Source organism: Coptis chinensis, chromosome 1 (genome assembly GCF_015680905.1).
Source record: "Coptis chinensis isolate HL-2020 chromosome 1, ASM1568090v1, whole genome shotgun sequence".
Taxonomy (NCBI): Eukaryota; Viridiplantae; Streptophyta; class Magnoliopsida; order Ranunculales; family Ranunculaceae; genus Coptis; species Coptis chinensis.
In genome coordinates this window covers 6,838,899-6,845,549 of record NC_141456.1, presented here as the reverse complement: position 1 = coordinate 6,845,549, position 6,651 = coordinate 6,838,899, and the positions used below count along the sequence as shown (strand labels likewise).

The following is a 6,651-nucleotide window of genomic DNA, read 5'->3' as shown; positions in this document are numbered from 1 at the left end:
CACTCTGGACGGAATGAAACATTCTATCTGAAAAAAGAAAAAAAAAACGAAAAAAGTCAAAAAAACTTGCGGGACGAAATGAAACATCCCGTCTGGAAAAAAAAACAAAAATAACACGCGAGATGAAATAAAAGGTTCTATCCAAAAATCATAAGTCGGCAACTATTTCAGTAACAAGTGTTACCCTCATTGTAACTTAGTGAAAAACTACTCTCATTGTCACTCTTGCATTGGGCTATTATTTTTGCCTCATAAAGGTGACAAGTTGTTATTTCCCCTCAAAGCTGCTTGATTTGGGAATGCTCTAACAATAACATATCACTCCTATTTTTTGCGCCCTTGCTACGTATGCATGGAGCATTCATATATGAACTGAATATGCTTGCTCAAATAATATATGATCCATGGGATCAGCAGAAGCTTTGTATAATAAGTTGGGTTAACGAGTATTGCCCCCCCTAGATGAGCCAATTAGGATTTCCCCCACTAGATGGGAAATAAGAGTCCTCTCCAAATCCCAAAAAAAAAAAAAAATGCGTTTGCTACCGTCCCTTCAAAACCACAAAAAGTTTTGGCGGAAGCTTTATACGGTAAGATAGTTGTTAGTTTTGAGAGGGAGTTTGAGTTATCTGCTCGTGAGAAAGCAGTCATTGGATGCTTGCAGTCGGAACATGCAAAAAAATTTCTACTTGCTATTTCGATGGAGGGACTTGGATAGCGTATGTCACAGGTGGAGTATCGTGTCATTCTCCGATACTGTCTTATGATTCTTCTATACTCTGATGGTGGTCTTTGCCCTGTATGCAAAAAGAGTATATTAGATGCTTATGGGGACCATGCAGCAGATTGTAGATATTTTATGGGTTTTAAATACCGACATGATCACGTTAGAGACCTTTTGTGTGATGCATTTTAGAGGGCTGGAGTACAAGTGAAGAAAGAAGCTCCTGTTAATTTTCTCACTGATTCGAATGAGGGCAGATCGACACTTCAGCATGTGAATGTCTTGATCTACAGTTGGTTTGAGGGAAAATATGCATGTGTTGATGTAACTGGAGTCTATCCGTTGGTAGGGTTGGGAAATGGTGGCTTTGAGGTGGGAAAAACAGCTAAAAGAGCAGCGACAGGAAAGATGGAGAAGCATGAGGAAGCTTGCAGGGCTAACCAGCATTGTTTCATTCCGTTTAGTTTCGACATTTTCGGTTTCTTGGAATAATAGTTTGTTGAACTCCTCAAGCATCTTCAGAAAGTTATGGACAATAACGTTATGACAGCTGGTTCTAACGAGTTTGTTTTTAGAATGATAGGATTTGCTATTCAAAAAGACATACGGTGCAGCTTGTTGCACACTTGTCTTAATTATGTGTAAAATTCATTATCATTATGAATAAAATTTCCATTTGAACTCCTCTAGGGGTAATACTAGTTAACCCTAATCAGTTTTATAAAATGGAGTAAAACCCATAACCTGGACTGTCAATGGGTGATATTTTAAATTGGACTGACTACACTCTACATTCAGCATATCCTGACAGGACCAGAAGTTTCCTAAAACGCCTAGAGTGGAAAATTTGGAGAAGTACGTACCGCCTCTCGCAAGTTCATTTCTTATAAATGATGATCAGAACATTCCGAATCTTTATCATCGAAAGAAAAAAGAACATTCCGAATCCTGAGATATGGGTACCGGATCAATGTGGTATGAGTGGGTCTTGGAATAAGCTCCTAAATAGAACCACAATCATTTCTTGAATCCTTAACACCATTTTACTTGACTAGGACTGGTTTAATACTTTAATTCTAGTGGAAAAACAAAATTTCAATTACCATACTGTACAATAATGTCGTAAATCTTTGGCAATCTAACTAGCCTAGTAGCATTTACTTTGCCTAAAGTGGAGGGGTAAGATCCAACGAGCTTATTCACAATTTCGCATTCCTCATCATAAATCCCACAGGGCCTTCAACAATTAAAGCTAGCAAACAATTGCTTGCAAAGAGACTAATAAATGGTTCACAATTACATAGAGAAAATGATTGGAAGCTATTTAAGGAGTGCATTACAAAGATTGCCCTATACAAGTGAAATTTATCATAACAAACATCACAAAGCAAATTTCATTAAAGGTATTAGACAACTACTGAAAACTGAAATGTCAACTAGTCTGATCGCAATATACATTTAATTTCAAGTACAAAGTTGATTTTAACAAACCTACAAAGATCCTAGGAGATACAACAACACATAACCCAATCGCTTTATATAAAGACTCTTCATGAGCTTTGGAAGATTCAAATCTATAAATATCATCTCTCTCATTTTCAGGGTTAGCGGCCCCATATACAGTGGATTTCTCTCATCTATGTACTTCTGTAGTACTATTAGATAGGAAAAAAAAAACATCTATAGCTGTAACACATACCTAAGATTCTTTTGCACTCTGGACAGGCTCGATCCTCTCCTTTGCTATACAACAGGTATAAAAGTCATGCCATGGGACAGTGATGATAGCAGTATAGTCTTGAGGATCTTCTTCTAATGCAAGGTGCACTGTATGCAACTTTATGGAATAAATGACCATTGAATAAGCTATTATTAGCTTAACAATATCCATAAAGTGGTAGAAACACAAAAGTCTTTGTTCGTTCTTTTGATCATGATAAAAGGAAGATGATGATTAGAGCTCAACTTTCATATGCCCAGGCGGCAGGGAACCTGATGCATAATTAGCATTAACCATTAAGAATTATGCCAGCGCAAAGAACCATTTTAACAGAAAACCAGAATAGCATTTTACCATTTAAATCTTGATTGTTGAAAGGGCCATTGGCGCCATAGCTCATCTGGACAACATTGTGTAGTTCATCATCCCATCCACTAGGAATCTGTTGGTGATTCTATATAAGATAGACAAATACCTCTCAGAATTAAGTTGCATAGATATTCTGACTCATCACAGTATGCTGTATAGAAGGATTCAATGTGCATTTCTGAGACACTAACTATAACCAGACAAACTAATTTGGAAGTGTCTGCTCTTTGATATATGGCTTAATGTGAGAAAGGATTAAAAGCCAATATGATGCCACACTTAACTAAGCTCAATAGATTTTTCGGCATCCTCAGGAATTCAGCTTGCCATTGTTCTTATAAATAAGACCCTCACTAAAACGGGACAAAAGTTATAAGACAGCATATATAGAAGAACCACATTGCAAGAAAATAATGGAAGAGCACAAGGAAAGCAGCAAATAAGAAAGAAGGAGCCAAATAACTAGATAAATCCAGTGTAGACAAGCTTGGAATTGAAGCAAAAGATACCTGAGGCATAAAATCTTTATATCCACTGTTCAAAGTGCCAATTGAGAGTTAATGGTTCTAATGAAGTGCATCTGACGAGTTTACTAGACCAGAAATTCCACCTTGGATTAAACTCTGTTGAGAAGGATGCAGCTGTGGATGAACCATATTCATATCAGGAGAAAATCCCAATGTAGATGGACCAACTTCGTGACTGGAGGATCTGGAATGAAGAAAGAAACAAATAGGTAGGTTAGGTTGAGATAAAACTACAAAAAGAAATGTGCATGTATAGATTTCTCTGCGGGCAGCTTCACTCACATCTTTTGCAAGGATCCCTTCAATGTTAAAGTCCAGTCGTGGATTAACAGTTGCAAGCTTCATGGACAAAAACTGGAAGAACAAAACGTAATAGCTTGTTATTCTTGAAAGATCACACACGAGATGCATGACAATTATTTGAGCCAAATGAATGCATCTGAGAAGTACAAATATTACACAACTGGAAAAATCTAGATGAATTCTGTGAAAAATATGAGAAAAAAATAAGTTACATTGACATGGATACTTGTGTCCATGTCCGTCGAAATTTTAAAAACATGAGGTATATCACATACAATGTGTCCATAATGTGTCCAACACGGACACGTGGATGCGTATGCGACATGGATTAGTTTTAAAATATGGCGTGTCCATGTAACATAGCATTAATAAATACATACATGATACACCAGAAGGGCCTATACAGCAACTTAAAGATATTGATGAATTTTGCACACCGAAATACATAATGCAAAAGCTGCACATAGATTATATAGAATACTTGTACACTACTCAAACGTAGAGTACTCATGATGGTCATCCCAACAAAATTTGTTTCTGAAGATAAATGAGTCCATGAACAAAATACTCCACACAAGTTTTTTTGTTTTCCATCTAAATTTCTTTTTGAAAAGAGCATTTCATGGAATAGCATACTTGAGTACGAATTTTGTTAGTCACAGACACATACAACCACAAACAAACACTCATATATCCTATAAAAAAAATTAAATATAAATAAATAACATTGAAGGGATTTATGATGCTTATTAGCATACCTCAACCTGTCTTTGCAGAGATTGTACATAATTAATGATCTCGTCAAGCATAACAGCCTTTCCAGTGACCTGAAAAACAAGACTCTTGTAAAATAAACAGCAATATAACTTCTGATCAGCCTAATTTCAATCTAATAGCCATATTGAGAAATCTACCTTGCTACAACCAGGTACAAGCTCTTGAAGAAATTTCATTCTCTCACTAATCTTTTCCCTTCTAACCTATTATCCACAAATCCAGATCAACACTAAACCAATTGAAAAATTGAATTCATGGAAAACTAGATCATTTCATATCTTACCCTTTCAGCAAGACTGTGACTGTTTGTAGCCTGGCCTCTTCTAGCTTCGAATATGGATATAATCTTCCTTAGGAGCATCCGAAGCTTGAGATCCATCTTTACCAGGTTTAGTTGCAGTCTTACTCTTATCATCACCCTTTGCAGGCTCACCAGAATGTTGCGAGGCTCCCTTATCTTGGTCAGTTTCAGCATTCTACGCAAAATAACAAATATTCATTAGGATTATAAAGCTTTCTTTATCTTAAGAAAAAAAAAAACCTGCACCAAACAACATGACCAATCCTGAAAACTAAAAGAATGTAATTCTCTACCTGACCAAGCCTCTTCCTTTTCTTTGTGCCAAGTCCCTTAACCCGAAGAAGGCTCACCGCCAGCATTTTCCAAAAGAGATTCCTCTTGGCCACCCCCACCGCTAAACTCAGCTTCACCAGACTCGTTGCCGGACGGGTTAGTTCCTTGTCTTGCTTCATCAGAAGGTCTTCCATAACCCCTCTTCTCTATGTCATTCTTGACTGGACTTGTCCCAGCCGCTCCATGCTCAACGGACATAGAATGATCTTTGGCAATTTCAGCCATGTTTAGCTCACTCTTCTGAGATTCAGCGCCCAGTAGTGGGTTCATCCCATTAGCTGAGAGAACATCTTGGGGACCTTTTGAATAGGGATTCATAGGTTCAGATAAGTTAAAAGGATTCACTATATCACCAAAATTTCCACCATTGAAGCATGAAAACCTAGCAGCTCGTTCGATGAAACCAGAATCAGCTGGAAACTGAGATAAGCTTGGAGGAAGGTTCCTAGCATTGCTTTGTAAGAAAGCCTTCCCTCAACATTAAATTCGGAGAATTCCAACCCATGTCGAGCATTCTCCATATCACTTCTTGAAGTAACAGGAACTCCTTTCCTTAGCACTGCAGTATTGGAGGTGCTTGTACTGGTCTGATGAACATTGTTCTCCATAAAACCTAAACTGTGTGAATTGGGATGGTCCCAGAGAGTAGGGCAAAATGAGTCAACCATGGAGGAGCTCATCAGATCCCCTTTGGATATGGCGACAGAATTTTCAGTAGGAACCAAACCTAATGGCTGACTAGCAATGCCGGCGGGGTCGTTAAATCGCCAGTCTGGGGACACAAATTTATCTTTGTCACCTGAGTCCATTCCTACTACAGAACAACTCCTAGAAGAAGGGTATCTATCTCTTCAACACAAGACTTGTTTATTCAAAAAATATCAAGCAGTTTAGAAAGAACTTTGAGCTAAAATTCTGAAATTAAGAACTGAGAACCACTCCCAATGGTCAACAATGCCAAACTAAGATCAATTTTTTACCATAAGTCAAATCAAATGAGCTCAAATCAGAATTCAAAACCCAAATTCAGAACATGTAAGAGCTCAAAGATGAAACTAATTCCAGGGGACGTAGATCTTCCCAGAAATGATTAATCTATCACCAATTCCAAACTAGTACTAAATAAGAAACCCAAACAAACAACAAGAAGAAGAAGAACCCAACTAATGCAGTCAAAAGAGAACAGATAGCATTGATTTCAGGGATCAAAAAGAGCCCACCATTCAAAACCAACTGAACACTAGTCAGAAGTACACAGAAGGGAAAAAAGGACCCCAAGCTCTGAAACAGAGGAAATAAAAGACCAGGACTTAAAAGTGGAAAGAAAAAGATACCCACTGCAGATTCTCTGCTACTTTTAGCATTCTGTCACTCCATTGAAGCTTTTAACTCAAAACAACTTTTATCAACTTGGGTATTCTTCAAACTAGTCCAATATTTAGACTACCTCTCATCAAAGAAACAATCTTTCAACACAAAGGAGAGAAAAAAATGAATGATGACTGATGGGTGCTGTTAAAAAGAGAAGATTAATGGCAAAGTTTGTGCATTTATACCCACGCTTGCATTAGAAACTGAGCCATTGAATGATTAACCA

General features: G+C 37.5%; 1 pseudogene across 1 annotated transcript; it reads right to left on the bottom strand.

Moving 5' to 3' along the window:
- Positions 1 to 2,088: 2,088 nt before the first annotated feature.
- Positions 2,089 to 5,996, bottom strand: LOC147521745 (transcription factor bHLH49-like; annotated as a pseudogene). Its single transcript, XR_015209707.1, has 8 exons — positions 5,015 to 5,996; positions 4,704 to 4,896; positions 4,558 to 4,623; positions 4,402 to 4,470; positions 3,623 to 3,694; positions 3,323 to 3,524; positions 2,799 to 2,898; positions 2,089 to 2,716 (listed from the first exon to the last, which is right to left on the bottom strand). The product of XR_015209707.1 is annotated as a transcription factor bHLH49-like (transcript).
- Between the last annotated feature and the right edge of the window lie 655 nt (positions 5,997 to 6,651).